Genomic DNA, 20,322 nt, shown 5'->3' with positions numbered 1-20,322 from the left:
TATTCTCACCCCATAGATAATTTCCTTTCTCTTTCTCTATGATAATCCTTTCTTTCTTTAACTCTGATAACTTAAATATGTTTCAGTTTTCAGTTCATTGTACTATCTACAATTTATTTGAAGAATACTATGTAAACATCAACTAATATAATTATTCTCTGTTCGCTCTTTTCTCTACTCCATTTAAGAGAGAAAACCCGAAAAGGGTTTGAAATAAAGAAATGTATGTTGTCATTATATGTTTCAAAAGGCAGCTCATTTTACTATCCACACAAACCTACTGATCAAGATTGTTTCTTCATCTCCATTTTGATTACATATGAATATTTTTCATGTATAATAACAGCTTCATCGCATACAGCACACAGTAATTACTGCTTTTTTTCTTTTTATACCTGAATTTATTTCTCATACTAATTTTTTCTTTTTTTGAGTAAAGCATTATGTTCAATTTTTAGATGCTGGCACTGATTACTATTTTCTTTCTTTGTAAATTGTGTATCCATAATGTATTAGAGATGGTTCTCATTTCTTCCCAACAATAATTTTTTTCAAGTGAATTCTTTAATTAAATTTTTCCTACTGTACTGAGAGTCTACGATGACTTCATACACACATGAATCTGTGTGAACAGTAGTCTCTATTTTTTATACTAAATGCAAACACACACATAGATACTGGCTTATAGAATAATCTCAAGGGGAATGATTGATGAATAAACAGGGTTAAATGCAAATTAAATATAGAATAATAAGCACTAAAGTTAACACTATAAATATTTATTCAAACCTCAAAACATCTAAAATCATTACATGGACCATATCTTTCTCATTCATTAAATTTTGATGGTGTAGGAGACATATCCATTTTTATAGAAGTAGCTTTCATACATCCCTTTTCAGCCAATTCAGCTGAAATACAGTTGTTATCCATCTGAAAGAAAATTGTTTCTCTTATATTACCATTAGTGCATAACTAAATATTTTTCTCTGAAAGAAACTATATTGGAATTTAATTGACATACACTTATTATTCTGATCAAGATTCTGTATGTGAGATTAGCAAGTGTTACTTTTTTTTTTTTTCCTGTACGCAGGCCTCTCACTGGTGCAGCCTCTCGCGTTGCGGAGCACAGGCTCCGGACGCGCAGGCTCAGCGGCCATAGCTCACGGGCCCAGCCGCTCCGCGGCATGTGGGATCTTCCCGGACCGGAAACGAACCCGTGTCCCCTGCATCGGCAGGCAGACTCTCAACCACTGCGCCACCAGGGAAGCCCCTAGCAAGTGTTTCTTAACTATAGGACTAAGAAACCTGTCTAGGTTTCCTAGTCTTTTGTATAGTGAGAGTTTGAAAGTGATGCTTATACACCTATTTTACTCTTCCTTATTCTATCCCTATCCTGGAAAAGTGACAGATGCTTTGTTTCAACTGCAAGATGATTTTCAAGACCACAAGCAAAAGGCAGTCTTCGACTTGAGAATGACATTGCAGCATCATTTTCTCTTATTTAACAAAGTTCTCTTTGGCAGACTTTCATGGCAATCACAACTTTGTTTTTTGTATCTTTAGATGTGGAAGTCTGTTGAGTGATGGTGTAGAGAGATAGTAGGCAGCCAATAAAGAAGAATTTTATCTGTCAAACCCCTTTACAAGCTGTTTAGGTAAGGAGATATGAATGACTTAAGCAAGTTAACAAAAAAAAAAAATTTAACTCAAAGAGTACCTTTCAATGAATATAATGTGGAAAGTGACAGAGTAACATTACATTAATAAATCTAATGTATTACATGAAGTGGAATCTAAAAAATCTTTGAAATTAAGGAAATAAAATTATAAATGGATGTATATATGTATAGGTATAGAGATAGAAGTATAATCTGTGTTATTTTTACTGAACAACCAGCCAGAACATGAGAAGGAAGTGCATGAGAATGGGGAATTACCCAGAAATTCACTGGGCTGGTACCTGCAATCATGACCATTATCCAAGGGAATGTAACGAATTTAGATCCCATTCATACATGTCATTAAACAAAAAGTTCAGTATCATGGGTGAATACGGTAGAACTTCTCAGGGACAGTGGCAATAGGTTAGTCTTTTAATAGGTAAAATCACAATTCTAGAGTAGTTTGTCAGAATCAAATGAGAACACAGCCAGTGGCTTTGGGATAAGGACACAGTACAGTTCCTTGGAAAGAGAGTAGTTAACTAAACAGGTTGCAATTCTTGGAATGGCTACTATGCTAGTAAAAAACTGAAATGCAATTTTGGATGTAGGTTAAAAAATAGGCACATATAGATTCATTATTTAATACATTTTTCATTCTGGCAAAATTTTTTAAAGATGTAATATCTGAAGTCTCAAAGGTTGTGAAGAAGTGGATATTCTAAGACCTGGGAGAATACAAAATATCATAAGTTTAGGGAGAATCATTTGGCTGATCTATTTAATGCTTCTAAAATAGATATAGATATATTTTAAAGTAGTTTTAGATTTACAGAAATATTGCAAAGATTGTACAGAGCATTCCCACATACCCAACACAGTTTCCCTTGCGGTTAACAACCTACATGAGTATGGGACATTTATCAGAACAAATGCATCATTCTTAATCCATAATTGATCCAGAACTATTAACTAAACTCTATACTTTATTCAGATAGCTTTAGTTTTGACCTAGTTTCCCTTATGTGTTCCAAACCACCAACCAGAATATCACATTACAGTTAGCCATCATGTCTCCTTAGATTTTTCTAGATTGTAACAGTTTCCCAGACATTTGTTACTTTTGATGATCTTGACAATTCAGAAGAATACTAGTCAGGTATTTTGTAGATTTCCCTCAGCTGATAATTTGTCTGATAATTTTTCTCATGATTAGACTGGAGTTATGTGTTTGGGGGAGGAAGACCACACAGATAAAGTGCCATTCACACCACACCATCACAGAAATACATACAAACTACTGATGTTATCACTGTTGATGTTAACCATGATGCCCTGGCAAAGGTAGGGTTTGTCAGGCTTTTTTTCCACTGTACAGTTGATCTTTTTATCCTTTGTCACGCTCTACTCTTTTTTTTTTTGTAAGTAAAATCAATTTTATTAATAAAGATCTTGCCACATGTCCAGAGCAAATAATTAATTCCAAGGAAAAACCTACATACAGTGAAATTAGAAGTATCCCAGGATGACAAAAAATAAATTAAATATGTACACCCGTAATCACTGCTGCCTCCAAAAACCTTTTTTCTTCTGACTTTTCTTAGGTATATTTTTCCGCTTCTTAGTACACTCTACTCTTTTTTTTTTTTTTTTTTTGGGACGCGGGCCTCTCACTGTTGTGGCCTCTCCCATTGCAGAGCACAGGCTCCGGACGCACAGGCTCTGCGGCCCTGGCTCACGGGCCCAGCCGCTCCGCGGTATGTAAGATCTTCCCGGACTGGGGCACGAACCCGTGTCCCCTGCATCGGCAGGCGGACTCTCAACCACTGTGCCACCAGGGAAGCCCCCACTCTACTCTTTTAAAGAAACAACTGTATGAAGTTCACATTAAGGAATTGGGAGTTATGCAATCTTTTTGAGGAGTGTTTATATAAAGTATTTGCAATTCTTCTGCATGGGGGATTTGTCTATTCTCCCCCATTCATGAATATATTCAATCATTTATTTGAATAATAAGGAAATAGATGTGGAAATTACTAACTGGTGTATGTACACCTATCTATAAATATTTCTGTATGTATCCATCTGCAACTTTATTAAGCACTTCATGGGTTCCTCCCATCTCAAATTCTATTCCAACTCCATACACATCATTCTCACCTTCTTCTCTGGCTTTTCTAAACCTCTAACTACAACAGTGAGAAACACAGGCCTCACCATCCAGCATCCACGGACTTAACTGTTAAATTTAAGAATATGTATATAATGGTACCAGAATTGTTAAGCTGTGCCCTATGCAAAACACCTTTACAACTAGAGGACAGTGCTTATGGACAGATTATTCTGCCGTTAGCCTTATAGTTCCTCACATTTCCAAACTTACACAGGTCAGCATCTGTTCCCCCACTTCTTTCAGTGAGTTATTTCATACATTTGTGATATAGATTGTTTTATACAATTATTTTCTCCCAGGGAATGACTTGCCTTTTCATTCTCTTAACAGTATCCTTTTCAGGGCAAAAGTTTTTAATTTTAAAAAATTTAATTCTAACAGATAATTTAATTTTAAATAATTTAATTTTAATAAAATCCAACTTATTTTTTATTCATGGAATATGCTTTTGGCGTTGCAGATGAAAACTCACCACCAAATCCAAAATTTCTCCTATGTTTTCTTCTAGAAATGTTAGAATTCTCCATTTATAGAAATGGAGAATTGACCACTTTATCATTATGTTTTGCCTTTCGTTATCCCTGATAATCTTCATTTTTCTGAAGTATGCCTTTTCTTAAATCAATATAGCTATTCTAGTTTTCTTTTTATTAGTGTTTTCATGGTACAAATTTTGTCACCCCTTTTGTTTCTCTATTCAAAAGTCATTTATTGGTGCCTAAAGACTAGGTACTCAATTTTATTTATTTATTATTTCTACATGTTCACCAATCAATGCATTTTCCTATGAGCAGTCAGGAAGCATAAACTCCCCAGTCCCTTTGCAACCAGATGGATTCATGGCACTTGTTATGATACAGGAGACATGGATAAAAGTAATGACTGTAACTTCCAGTTCAGTTCATAAAATCTCACATATTATTCCCTGAGATTGTTGGATAGGTAGAAAAGAGGTGACTTCAAATTCCTAGGAAATGGTATAGCCATCTAGTCTAAATATAATAAAATATCTAAATATAGACATTCAATTTTGCAGTGACATTCACATATAATACATTTGATACTGTCATATATGCCCTAAGAAAGTTATACTAAGATGCTATCTGTCTGAAATCTATGTATAAAGTTGATGCCAAGGTGGTTATTTGTAAGCTCCTTTCTACCATATGATTTTAGCCAAGGCATATACCTTCCCTGGCCATTTGTTCTCATCTGTTAAATGTTGTAATTAGATGATATAATCTTAAAGTCCTTTTTAAAATTATGAGAAATTCTAGTTTCAATTCTCTTAACAATTTCTTCCCACTTTTCCCCTAAATCTGCTTCATGGTATAGCAAATTACTATGTCTGTGAACTTTGCTTGTTTTCTATATTTCCCAGCCAAGCTATATAGCAAAGCAGTTATTATGTAACAGGTTTCTTCAGCAGACAGTTTTAACATTTTTATTTACAGTGGTTTACAAGGGAAGCCTCAGAGAAGAGGGAAGTCTGTCGACTATGCTGGCTGACTACGCCTATTCAACATAGCAATTTTGTTCTATAGGAGATTTAATTTTTTAAATGATTTTACCAATAAATGAGGAAAAGGGAAAGTGAAAGAAAATAAAAGAAAGTAAGGGGAAACAAAAATGAAAAGTAAATTGAAGAAATATGGAAGAAAAGAGGAACAAAGAAAAGTTTGTATTATACCTTGCCTTGCTGCTTCCATATTTTGTGGCCCAATCATAATTTTTAAACTCTAGATCTTATTGGGCATGTAGATAAGATGTAGTAAAAAGGACAAAGATATCTTCAAATTGAAACTTTTATCAAATATTGACAAGTTCTGAAATTTCACTTTCTAATTTGTTAAGATAAATTTCCCATAGGATTGGTATATGATAAACAATAGTGAGGGACTTCCCTGGTGGCGCAGTGGATAAGACTCCGTGCTTCCAATGCAGGGCCCTGGGTTCAATCCCTGGTCAGGGAACTAGATCCCACATGCATGCCGTAACTAAGAGTTCACATGCCACAACTAAGGAGCCCACCTGCCACACCTAAGGAGCCCACAAGCAGCAACTAAGGAGCCTGCCTGCTGCAACTAACACCCAGCGCAACCAAATAAATAAATAAATAAATATTTTTTTTTAAAAGGGCATACTAATACATTTAAAAAAAAATAGTGAACCCAAAGTGATGTGCTGTAGATGTGTAATAAATGTCCAACATCTTTAAGATAGTGCAAAGAGTGCAGGACCTTATTATAATGACTGGCTTATATTCATGACTCTCACACTTGACTACAGTCTAATTTTGAATAATTTATTTAACTTTTTTAACCCAGATGGGTTAAATCTGAATAACCCTACCAAATCTGTGTCACCTTGATATTTTGAGGTCTTACCAAATGATCCTCAAAATTATGCACGTGACTATGCTTTATTCACTGTAATGTGCTGTATAAATGCAAAATATTATTACAACAAAGCCATCATTTCAACTATGTACATGAACTTATTATGCCCTAATACATTTCAAGATAAGTTACAGTGGATTTTTGGTTATTCCAAATCTTCGCTTTATAAAAATGACCTCTTTCTACCTGTTAACAATCCTTACCAAATATGTGTTTACTTAAATTTATTTCCTATTTAAATTAAAAGCAGTAATTGCCAAATCAACAGCAAGACTGAAAAATTTGGCCATTGAAATGCACATAATACTTTATTATTCTTCAATGTTTCTTTAGTCTGTCCACCTAAGATAATCCTTTTTGGTACTTTATGTTATGTGATTTCTTGCAAGTTAATTGTAGATCATTAATAATAGTTAGTAATAAGCTCTTTGCTGACCACTTCAAATTATTTTGACTTTTGTTGATATATCTGAATTAAAGTTTTCATGGGAATTGGGAATTAGAATATAATTAACTTTTTGCTTTCTTCAGCAGGTCTAAACAGATAAAGCTGAACAGAGTTCAAAATTCATGGAACTTTTCTTTGAGTGATAGTTATTTTAAAAAGTAAAAGAGAACATCCAATTGAATGATTTTTTTGAATTTCTTACTATATCCTATTTCTTAATTAAGTGTTCAGTCTCTTATTTTTCTGTGAAATTGGTATAATAATTTCTTTTTGTGGTGATTCTTTAAGACAATGTCAGTAGAGGGTTTAGCACACTAACTTCACAGCACATTGTAAGAGGAAATGGATACATCAGACATTTGGACAAATAAATTAACTTCTGATAGATAATTTTAAAAAAACCTGTTCTTGAAGACCTTGATTCTAATTTTCTAGTTTTCAATATTTAATACAGAAATATGCTTGCTATTTCTCACTCTAGTAGAAATATGGCAGCAAGACTGCTTTATATATACTTTTCTACATTAGGATATAAAGGGACTGCTCAAAATTTTGACAACCATGCAGAACAATAATCAATATATGGCTAAAAAGTGATCATCTTTTCAACAGAAACTACAAAATATATGCTTACAAAACATATTCAATGAATTAATATTGCATTCACTTCACAAGAATATTTGCCTTTTTGAGTCTTCAATGCCATACCAAGAAGCATATAAAACACATATTTTTAAATTGCAATTCAAGTGCCAATATAAAGCATATAAAATAAAAGCTTACTCAGGATCATATATTTAAGTATTTAAGAAAATGAATCAAAATACTCTCCTATTCAGTGAATACTATATAATAAGTTAACTTTAGTCAAATCTGTATTAAATACATGAAAGCCAACAGTAGCCTTGATCAAGATGTAAAATGCTACTTGCAAAATAAAATGATTTTTGCACTGCTTTTTCTAGATGCTGCAAGTGCACCATGTTGTTAGTACATCCATGAGCACTGTGGTAAGTAGTAGTATTTATTCCAAACCCCTCCTCCGCCTCCTGCCCTTGCCATGCCTTTCATGTGGATGTAGTCCTTGCCTCATAGACCATTGTGTCTGTACATGAAAGTTGTTTGTCCAGTCAAATGACAGAATGACAGAGTACTATTTCTGAGCATGTCTTAAAAGACACGTGAGTTCTGCCAGCCCTCTTTTTCTCCTACCATCCGTTATAAGAAGCCTATGCCATAAGGAGCCATTGATCCTTCAGCATGGGTCACAAAATAAGGGATGTGTGGAGAAGTCCCAAGCATAACCTGTGGGCTGCAGTCTAGAGACAATCCAAACTGACCCTACAAACTACCTTGAAGTCACAGATGACTCTCAGACTACCGAGCAAGAAAGCAAAAAGCCATGTGCTGAAAGCCCCATGTATGCGGGTTGCTAGTTATGCAGAATTATCACTGCAAAAAATTGTTTATACAAGTATTATTTTATAAGTTGAGAGTATGACGAGAGATAATTCTTAGAGAGTCTGGCTGAATATTTTAGTGGAGCTCACTGGGCAATACTGTATTAATGGAATCATAGTAGCACTGGTTCACAGCTATGATGAATATTAAAATTAACTAGGGTGGTCTTGGTGCAATTTCTGATTGCCGCATGGTGGAGTAGCTTCAGCCCACCCTTACACGCCCTGCCAACAAATTTCTTTTCATTATTTTTAAAGAGGTCCAGAGAGGGGACCTTCAAGATGGTGGAGGAGTAAGACGCGGAGATCACCTTCCTTCCCACAAATACATCAGAAATACATCTACACGTGGAACAACTCCTACAGAACACCCACTAAACGCTGGCAGAAGACCTCAGACTTCCCAAAAGGCAAGAAACTCCCCACGTACCTGGGTAGGGCAAAAGAAAAAAGAATAAACAGAGACAAAAGAATACGGACGGTACCTGCACCAGTGGGAGGGAGCCGTGAAGGAGGAAAGGTCTCCCCACACTAGAAGCCCCTTCGCGGGCGGAGACTGCGGGTGGAGGAGGGGGGAAGCTTCAGAGCCGCGGAGGAGAGCACAGCAACAGGGGTGCGGAGGGCAAAGCGGGGAGATTCCCACACAGAGGATCGGTGCCGACCAGCACTCACCAGCGCGAGAGGCTTGTCTGCTCACCCTCCGGGGCGGGCGGGGGCTGGCAGCTGAGGCTCGGGCTTCGGATGCAGGGAGAGGACTGGCGGCGTGAACACAGCCTGAAGGGGTTAGTGCGCCACGGCTGGCCGGGAGGGAGTCCGGGGAAAAGTCTGGACCTGCCGAAGAGGCAAGAGAGCATTGTTTCAGGTGCGAGGAGAGGGGATTCAGAGAGCTGCCTAAACGAGCTCCAGAGACAGGCGCGAGGCGCGGCTAACAGCACAGACCCCAGAGACGGGCATGAGACGCTAAGGCTGCTGCTGCCGCCACCAAGAAGCCTGTGTGCGAGCACAGGTCACTCTCCACACCCGCCTTCCGGAGAGCCTATGCAGCCCGCCACTGCCAGGGTCCCGTGATCCAGGGACAACTTCGCCGGGAAAACGCATGGCGCGCCTCAGGCTGGTGCAACGTCACGCCGGCCTCTGCCGCTGCAGGCCCGCCCCACACTCCGTGCCCCTCCCTCCCCCCGGCCTGAGTGAGCCAGAGCCCCTGAATCAGCTGCTCCTTTAACCCCGTCCTGTCTGAGCGAAGAACAGATGCCCTCCGGCGACCTACATGCAGAGGCAGGGCCAAATCCAAAGCTGAACCCCAGGAGCTGTGCGAACAAAGAAGAGAAAGGGAAATCTCTCCCAGCAGCCTCAGGAGCAGCGGATTAAAGCTCCACAATCAACTTGATGTACCCTGCATCTGTGGAATACCTGAATAGACAATGAATCAACCGGAAATTGAGGTGGTGGACTTTGAGAGCAACTCTAGACTTGGGGGTTTGCTGTCTGTGACTGACTTGTTTCTGATTTTTAAGTTTATCTTAGTATATTTTTTAACGCTTGTTATCATTGTTGTATTTGTTTATTGGTTTGGTGGCTCTCCAGTTTTTAAATTATTATTACTTTTTTAATTTTAATAATTAATTTTTTATTTTAATAATTCTATTTTTATTTATTTATTTATTCATTAATAATTTTTCTTTCTTTATTTTCTCCCTTTTCTTCTGCGCTGGCTGACAGAGTCTTGGTGCTCCAGGCTGGTGTCAGGCCTGAGCTTCTGAGGTGGGAGAGCCAAGTTCAGGACATTGGACCAGCAGAGACCTCCTGGCCCCATGTAATAACAATCAGTGAGAGCTCTCCCAGAGATCTCCTCAATGCTAAGACCCGGCTCCACCCAACAGCCAACAACCTCCAATGCTAGATGCCCCATGCCAAACAACTAGCAAGACAGGAACACATCCCCACCTATTAGCAGAGAGACTGCCTAAAATCATAATAAGGTCACAGACACCCCCAAAACACACCACCAGATGCAGCCCTGCCCACCAGAAAGACAAGATCCAGCGCCACCCACCAGAACAAATGCACCAGTCCCCTCCACCAGGAAACCTACACAAGCCAATGAAACAACCTTACTCACTAGAGTCAGACACCAAAGAGAACAGGAGCCAAGAACCTGCAGGCTGCGAAAAGGAGACCCCAAACACAGTAAGTTAAGCAAAATGAGAAGACAAACACACAGCAGATGTAAGGGCAAGGTAAAAACTCACCAGACCAAATAAATGAAGAGGAAATAGGCAGTCTACCTGAAAAAGAATTCAGAGTAATGATACTAAAGATGATCCAAAATCTTCCAAATAGAATGGAGAAAATACAAGAAACATTTAACAAGGACATAGAAGAACTAAAGAGCAAACAAACAATGATGAACAACACTATAAATGAAATTAAAAATTCTCTAGATGGAATCAATAGCAGAATAACTGAGGCCGAAGAATGTACAAGTGACCTGGAAGATAAAATAGTGGAAATAACTACCGCAGAGCTGAATAAAGAAAAAAGTTTGAAAAGAATTGAGGACAGTCTCAGAGACCTCTTGGACAACATTAAACGCACCAACATTCGAATTATAGGGGTCCCAGAAGAAGAAGAGAAAAAGAAAGGGTCTGAGAAAATATTTGAAGAGATTATAGTTGAAAACTTCCCTAACATGGGAAAGGAAATAGTCAAGTCCAGGAAGCACAGAGAGTCCCATACAGTATAAATTCAAGGAGAAACATGCCAAGACACATATTCATCAAACTATCAAAAATTAAATACAAAGAAAAAATATTAAAAGCAGCAAGGAAAAAGTAACAACATACAAGGGAATCCCCATAAGGTTAACAGCTGATCTTCAGCAGAAACTCTGCAAGCTAGAAGGGAGTGCCAGGACATATTTAGTGATGAAAGGGAAAAACCTACAACAAAGATTACTGTACCCAACAAGGATCTCATTCAGATTCAACGGAGAAATTAAAACCGTTACAGACAGGCAAAAGCTAAGAGAATTCAGCACCACCAAACAAGCTTTACAACAAATACTAATGGAACTTCTCTAGGCAGGAAACACAAGAGAAGGAAAAGACCTACAATATCAAACCCAAAAGAATTAAGAAAATGGTAATAGGAACATACATATTGATAATTACCTTAAATGTAAATGGATTAAATGCTCCCACAAAAAGACACAGACTGGCTGAATGGATACAAAAACAAGACCCATATATATGCTGTCTACAAGAGACCCACTTCAGACCTAGGGACACATACAGACTGAAAGTGAGGGGTGGTAAAAAAATATTCCATGCAAATGGAAATCAAAAGAAAGCAGGAGTAGCAATTCTCATATCAGACAAAATAGACTTTAAAATAAAGACTATTACAAGAGACAAAACACTACATAATGATCAAGGGATCAATCCAAGAAGAAGATATAACAGTTGTAAATATTTACGCACCCAACAGAGGAGCACCTCAAAACATAAGGCAAATGCTAACAGCCATAAAAGGGGAAATCGACAGTAACACAATCATAGTAGGGGACTTTAACACCCCACTTTCACGAATGGACAGATCATCCAAAATGAAAATAAATAGGGAAACACAAGCTTTAAATGATACATTAAACAACATGGACTTAATTGATATTTATAGGACATTCCATCCAAAAACAACAGAATACACTTTCTTCTCATGTGCTCATGGAATATTCTCCAGGATAGATCATATCTTGGGTGACAAGTCAAGCCTTGGTAAATGTAAGAAAGTTGAAATCGTATCAAGTATCTCTTCCGACCACAACGCTATGAGACTAGATATCAATTACAGGAAAAAAAACTGTAAAAAAAAATAAACACATGGAGGCTAAACAATACACTACTAAACAACCAAAAGATCACTGACGAAATCAAAGAGGAAATCAAAAAATACCTAGAAACAACTGACAGTGAAAACACAATAGCCCAAAATCTATGGGATGCAGCAACAGCAGTCTAAGAGGTAAGTTTACATCAATACAATCCTGCCTCAAGAAACAAGAAACATCTGAAATAAACAACCTAACCTTACACCTAAAGCAATTAGAGAAAGAAGAACAAAAAACCCAAAAAATTAGCAGAAGGAAAGAAATCATAAAGATCAGATCAGAAATAAATGAAAAATAAATGAAGGAAATGATAGCAAAGATCAATAAAACTGAAAGCTGGTTCTTTGAGAAGATAAACAAAATTGATAAACCATTAGCCAGACTCATCAATTAAAAAAAAGGGAGAAGACTCAAATCAACAGAATTAGAAATGAAAAAGGAGAAGTAACAACTGACAATGCAGATATACAAAGGATCATGAGACATTACTACAAGCAACTATATGCCAATAAAATTGACAACCTGGAAGAAATGGGCAAATTCTTAGAAAAGCACAAACTTCTGAGACTGAACCAGGAGGAAATAGAAAATATAAACAGACCAACCACAAGCACTGAAATTGAAAGTGATTAAAAATCTTCCAACAAACAAAAGCCCAGGACCAGATGGCTTCACAGGCGAATTCTACCAAACATTTAGAGAAGAGCTAACACCTATCATTCTCAAACTCTTCCAAAATATAGCAGAGGGAGGAACACTCCCAAACCCATTCTACAAGGCCGCCATCACCCTGATACCAAAACCAAAGATGTCACAAAAAAAGAAAACTACAGGCCAATATCACTGATGAACATAGATGCAAAAATCCTCAACAAAATACTAGCAAACAGAATCCAACAGCACATTAAAAGGATCATACACCATGATCAAGTGGGGTTCATCCCAGGAATGCAAGGATTCTTCAATATATGCAAATCAATCAATGTGATACACCATATTAAAAAACTGAAGGAGAAAAACCATATGATAATTTCAGTAGATGCAGAAAAATCTTTTGACAAAACTCAACACCCATTTATTATAAAAACCTTCCAGAAAGTAGGCATAGAGGGAACTTACCTCAACATAACAAAGGCCATATATGACAAACCCACAGCCAACATCATTCTCAATGGTGAAAAACTGAAACTATTTCCTCTAAAATCAGGAACAAGACAAGGTTGCCCACCCTCACCACTATTATTCAACATAGTTTTGGAAGTTTTAGCCACAGCAATCAGAGACAAAAAAGAAATAAAAAGAATCCAAATCAGAAAAGAAGAAGTAAAACTGTCACTGTTTGCAGATGACATGATACTATACATAGAGAATCCTAGAGATGCTACCAGGAAACTGCTAGAGTTAATCAATGAATTTGGTAAAGTGGCAGGATACAAAATTAATGCACAAAAATCTCTTACATTCGTATACACTAATGATGAAAAATCTGAAAGAGAAATTAAGGAAACACTCCCACTTACCACTGCAACAGAAGGAATAAAATACCTAGGAATAAACCTATCTAAGGAGACAAAACACCTGTATGCAGATAACTATATGACACTGATGAAAAAAATTAAAGATAATACAAACAGTTGGAGAGATATACCATGTTCTTGAATTGGGAGAATCAACATTGTGAAAATGATTATACTACCCAAAGCAATCTACAGATTCAGTGCAATCCCTATCAAACTACCAATGGCATTTTTCACAGAACTAGAACAAAAAATTTCACAATTTGTGTGGAAACAAAAAAGACCCCATATAGCCAAAGCAATCTTGGGAAAGAAAAACGGAGCTGGAGGAATCAGGCTCCTGGAATTCAGACTATACTACAAAGCTACAGTAAATAAGACAGTATGGAACTGGCACATAAACAGAAATATAGATCAATGGAACAGGATAGAAAGCCCAGAGATAAACCCATGCACATATGGTCACCGTATTTTTGATAAAGGAGGCAAGAATATACAATGGAGAAAAGACAGCCTCTTCAATAAGTGGTACTAGGAAAACTGGACAGCTACATGTAAAAGAATGAAATTAGAACACTTCCTAACACCATGCACAAAAATAAACTCAAAATGGATTAAAGACCTAAATATAAGGCCAGACACTAAAAAACTCTTAGAGGAAAACATAGGAAGAACACTGTTTGACATAAATCACAGCAGGATCCTTTTTGACTCACCGCCTAGAGAAATGGAAATAAAAACAAAAATAAACTAATGAAACTTCAAAGCTTTTGCACAGCAAAGGAAACCATAAACAAGATGAAAAGACAACCCTCAGAATGGGAGAAAATATTTGCAAATGAAGCAACTGACAAAGGATTAATTTACAAAATATACAAGCAGCTCATGCAGCTCACTATTAAAAAATCAAACAACTCAATCCAAAAATGAGCAGAAGACCTAAATAGACATTTCTCCAAAGAAGATATACAGATTGCCAACAAACACATGAAAGTATGCTCAGCATCACTAATCATTAGAGAAATGCAAATCAAAACTACAATGAGGTATCACCTCACACCGCTCAGAATGGCCATTCATCAAAAAATCTACCAACAGTAAATGCTGGAGAGGGTGTGGAGAAAATCGAACCATCTTACACTGTTGGTAGGAATGTAAATTGATACAGCCACTATGGAGAACAGTATGAAGGTTCCTTAAAAAACTAAAAATAGAACTACCATATGACCCAGGAATCCCACTACTGGGCATATACCCTGAGAAAACTATAATTAAAAAAGAATCGTGTACCAACAATGTTCATTGCAACATTATTTACAATAGTCAGGACATGGAAGCAACCTAAGTGTCCATCGATAGATGAATGTATAAAGAAGATGTGGCACATATATACAATGGAATATTACTCAGCCATAAAACGATTTGAGTTATTTGTGCTGAGGTGGATGGACTTAGAATCTGTCATACAAAGTGAAGTAAGTCAGAAAGAGAAAAACAAATACCGTATGTTAACACATATACATGGAATCTAAAAAAAAAAAAAAAAGGTCTGATGAATATAGGGGCAAGACAGGAATAAAGACACAGACATAGAGAATGTACTTGAGGACACGGGGAGGGGGAAGGGTAAGGTGGGACAAAGTGAGAGAGTAGCCTTGACATATATACACTAACAAATGTAAAATAGATAGCTAGTGGGAAGAAGCTGCATAGCACAGGTAATTCAGCTCGGTGCTTTGTGACCACCTAGAGGGGTGGGATAGGGAGGGTGGGAGGGAGATGCAAGAGGGAGGAGATATGGGGGTATATGTGTACATATAGCTGACTCACTTTGTTATACAGCAGAAACTAACACAACATTGTAAAGCAATTATACTCCAATAAAGATGTAAAAAAAAAATTAACTAGGGTGCTTAAAAAAAAAACAACTATGCTTAAGATCTATACCCAGACATTCTAAATTGATTGGTCTGAGTGGAGTTTAGATGGAATTGTTTTTTGTTTTTAAAGCACGTCTTTTAACATTTTTTAAAATTTTAATTTAATTTTTTTTGGCCGCACCGTGCAGGATCTTATTTCCCCAACTAGGGATTGAACCCAGGCCCTCGTCAGTGAAAGCAGAGTCCTATCATTGGACCACCAGGGACTTCCCTGTTATTGGTGATTATTCCCAGAAGTCTTTATTTAAAAAGCAGGATTGGGAATTGTTGGTCCACGGTGAGATCTACAGGAGTATAAATTCATTTTTATCAGTATATCCTGAATTTATTAGAAATGTTTTTTACCAGCCAAACTCACAAGAAACATATATTGACCAAAATATCAATTTATTAAATTTCACTTAAAATATATATGCCTATTAGATATGCTTTACTTCTTTGGTGAGAAGCATAGTTGGCCACTTTAATTTTTCTCTCACTAGCACATCTGTCACCTATATGCTTATTGCAACTTCAAGTAAGTGTTAGTTTTCCAATCTCTCCATTTATGTAAGTTAGCGATAATCTAATTAAATGTATTCCTAGTTCAAAATTATCTTGAGTGGCTGCTTTTAGTTTTCTTGTGAACAATATTGAAGGTCTGGGTGTAATTTATTCCAACTACTTTTCAAACTCTGTTGGGAAGAAAATACACTGTACTATTTTTTTAATTAGCATTACTTTTTATCTTCTAACAAACATCATTTGAAAGTTTAAATACGTCTTCTGTTTTGTTTTTCTTTTTTACCCCCTAATGTTGTGATTTAACACAGCACCAACCAACCACACATTATTTCTTAGGATGATTCTATGTGTTGACAAGGAAATTGTTTTGTTCTGTATCGTATTGGCTGGGGCTGCAGTTACCTGGAGGCTCAACTAGCTGGAACATTTGAGATGACTCCCCTACAAAACTGGCAGTTGCTATAGACTGTCAGTGGGGAGCTCAACGAGGTCTTTCCACCGAAGTGTCTTGGTGATTTTTGACCTTGACCTCTACTCTGGAATGAGCTAGGCAGGTTCCAAGAAGACTTATACCTAACAGCAAAGATGGATGCTACTGATATTTTATCGTCCAATATCAGAAGTTACACATGATAATTCTCCCCCATTTTCTGGGGCAAAACAAGTTGCAGGGGCTATCCAGGTTCAAAGGGCAAGAAATAGACTTTGTCTCTCCATGGGGAGGAGTGACAGAGAAATTGTAAGAATATTTAATCCACTACACTTTCTTCCTATATTTCAATTTTACTAGAACATAAGCTCCAATAACTTTGGAGCATAATAACTCCCTTTTATTTACTATTGTCCTAGAATAGTAACAGTACATAAAAGACACAATGAATTTGTTAAATTGAATTTTTTAACATATAGAACTAATCTAATACACTGGTATTGAAATTATTGTTTAATTTTTAGAGTTGTGATGATTCAGACATATCTAAGTACTCTATGTTACAATTTATGTAATATAATATTTAGAAGGTAAAATCTACATATGTAGAGTTGGAGATACTTCAGACAGCCACATGCAGTTATGAAAGTCATCTTCTATAATTGTGTAATGCCTAACTTTTGATGTATATGTTGGTAAATAGCCCAGGGTTTAAATAAATATTTGCTATTCATCTTAAGAAATTGGACCATTGATTTATAAATGTATTCATAAAGCAGAGCTGCAAAAGTCATGGGTGAGTAATTGAAAAAGGTATCTGTTCTCTCTTTATTGAATACCATATGCCATACATACACAATTCTCATGATTGTATATTTCAATTTTCATGAGAATATAAACAGAGAGGTAATGAAATAGAATTGATCATTATATGTATCACTACTACTGCTTACAATAAACTATGCCGTGTAAAAAGAGGGAAATTTCCTCCAAGAAATATATATAATTCCTTTAGAAAAGCAAATATGACACTTCCAATTTTTAATGTTTCATGTTTACAAATATGCAAACATTACTCCATAACCTCTACATGTTGTTTCTAAAACTGCAGGTAATAGCAATATGTAATTTTTTTTCAGGAAAAATATTAATATTTGCTTTATTTTTTTTACCTTGGTGTATTGGAATTTATATGCATATAAATGTATATATATGTAAATATATTTATGTATACATACACATATACACATGCATACATATGTACCTATGTACTTGATATACTTATATCTACATATATTAACATACACACTTAACAAATGAGAAAAGATTCATTACTATAGATAACCACCTAGGCAAAAATTCACCAGTATAGATAACAAGAACCTGTTCAATTAAAAACAACTCCTGGGCTTCCCTGGTGGCGCAGTGGTTGAGAGTCCGCCTGCCGATGCAGGGGACACGGGTTCGTGCCCCGGTCCGGGAAGATCCCACATGCCGCGGAGCGGCTGGGCCCGTGAGCCATGGCCGCTGAGCCTGCGCGTCCAGAGCCTGTGCTCCACAACGGGAGAGGCCACAACAGTGAGAGGCCCGCATATCGCAAAAAAAAAAATCCTAATGTATACAGAATTAAATTAATGAAATTATTCAACATCTGACTAAGAGAGACAATATTAGCATTAGGCAATGGAAAGAGTGGAATTAGGACTCAGAGAACTTAAATTTCCTTATGTATAAAATAGAAATATCCATCTTCATCTCTCCTATTTAATGAGTTATATTAATAGGAGTTATTTAATAAGGCTATTTTTAAAATCCAATTACCAATGCGTGATGTGTGATAAAGAAACTTAAAATTTTTTAAGTTGTCATCAGACAACTGAGAATTAAGAGACATCTCCAAATGACTCCTAAATTAGAATGTACATCTTTGGAAAGATGTTTTGATTTGCACACAAGGCTATTCACCTTTTCACCAAGTCACTTTTCATATGGAGCAATGTCCAAGCAAAGATTTACCAGCTACAGTAAATAGAAGTAGCATAGAAAACTGAGACATAAGTAAGTATACTTTATTTTTAATTAAAATTCTTACTTATTGGGCTTATTTTAGTACACCTGAAGAGCCATGTACTTTCATTCTTCATTTTTATACTTGTATTTCCACCTACATGTTACTCTTTTGTTTGTTTCCTTCTGAAGATTGCTTTACTATCTGACATCTTAGATATACACTGTTGTTTTCTAATATTTACCAATATTTAAATCAGACTTCTTTTTCATTTGGGACTATTTTCCATCTGGTAAATTCCAGTTAAGACTGTCTGAAAGACTCAGAACATGTTTTCATATTGCCTAGTATGCAAAGACATGCTAACATCTAGACCTTAATCTCGGCTAGAGTTCCTCTTTCAAGTACAACGAAACAGGGACTTTAAGTAATTATCTAGATAAGTTAGATACACATTTGAGCTCTTTTGAGTTAATCCTCCAAGTATAATATTCTGAAATTCATTCCATTTATGTTTAAATTCAGGAATCATTGCAAAGTGACTGAGGTTCTTTTATACGTTTGAGCTATTCAAGCCAAATAATGTTTCATTTGAATAATCTTAAAAATGTAATTTATTGCCTTTTATCATAATTGTATAAATGGTTAAATCAGAAGTCATTTGGTAAAGTCATTTGATGAATTTGTAGAAACGTTACAGCAAAATAACACTATTTAGATTGATGATATTTATAATCAAAACGGATAAGAAGCCTCATCAGAAAGTTCCTAATAAAGTGTTAAATTGTCCTTAAACTTAATATTCTTCATCTCACCAATCACACTATTCAGAAACACGAGTCCCACTATACCAATAGTAAAATTTATGCTATGAGTTTGTGTATTTTTATAAACAGTCTCCATTTTTTTTTTATTGCTATAGAATTGCTTGGAGTTAATTTTATTATTAATTTACAATTATTATGAAAACCCTGTACACTCCATAAACTATCCCTGTATCTTAACAAATACATGCACTAGCAAAGAATCATTAATCCAATATACCTAAGGAATTGGATTAATTAGGAATTAATACCTAATTAATTCCTTATGTGAAGGAATTAATTAAAATGACAGTATATGAAGAGCCATTTTGCTCTGTGTAAAATTGTTTTTCTAAACATAGCAAAACAATTCAAAGTACTTTGGCATATAAAAAAAGAAGGAAACTGCAGAAGATGAAGTTGTGAAGTCAATAAAAACCATGTAAAATATAACAAAGTAAGTACTTTCAGGGTGAGGACAGACATGACTTACAGATATATATTCTTTTGTGTTTAGTTTGGTCAAAAGCTGAGTATCGATTCCTGTTTAGAATGGGAATTATTTAGGACACCAGAGAAATTTGTTAAATGGCTTTTTTTGTGCAAGAAAATTAAGATATAACTTTTAAGGAGAAAAAAATGTCAGTTTAAGATGTAGAAAAGTAAACATTCCAGAATGTAATCTCGTTCAATTGAAAAAAGAAAACAACGTTTGTATTTTTGTACTTACGACTTCAGTAATTGTCTCTTCCCATAAATAGTGACTGAGCATCTACAGCATGACGAGCAGTTTCACTATGTAATGCCAGTCACCTGATGCATGCGGATACCTGACAGATGCAGTTCCAATCTTCCAATGACTCACAGTTCAGTAAAATATGAACAAGTCGGTAAGCCATTAAAGCCACGGCAGCACAGGAGGAAGAATCCCAGAGTGGATAAGAGGGCTTCATAGAGGAAAAGCATCTAAACTGAGACTTCAAGAATGAGGAGAATTTAGCTAGATGAAGACTCCAAAGTAGTAGGTACCACTGGTATATCGAACATACCAACCGTAGCAGGCATGTTCATGAAACCGGACTGCCAA

Source organism: Orcinus orca, chromosome 4 (genome assembly GCF_937001465.1).
Source record: "Orcinus orca chromosome 4, mOrcOrc1.1, whole genome shotgun sequence".
Taxonomy (NCBI): Eukaryota; Metazoa; Chordata; class Mammalia; order Artiodactyla; family Delphinidae; genus Orcinus; species Orcinus orca.
Note: the sequence above shows the minus strand (reverse complement) of the source record.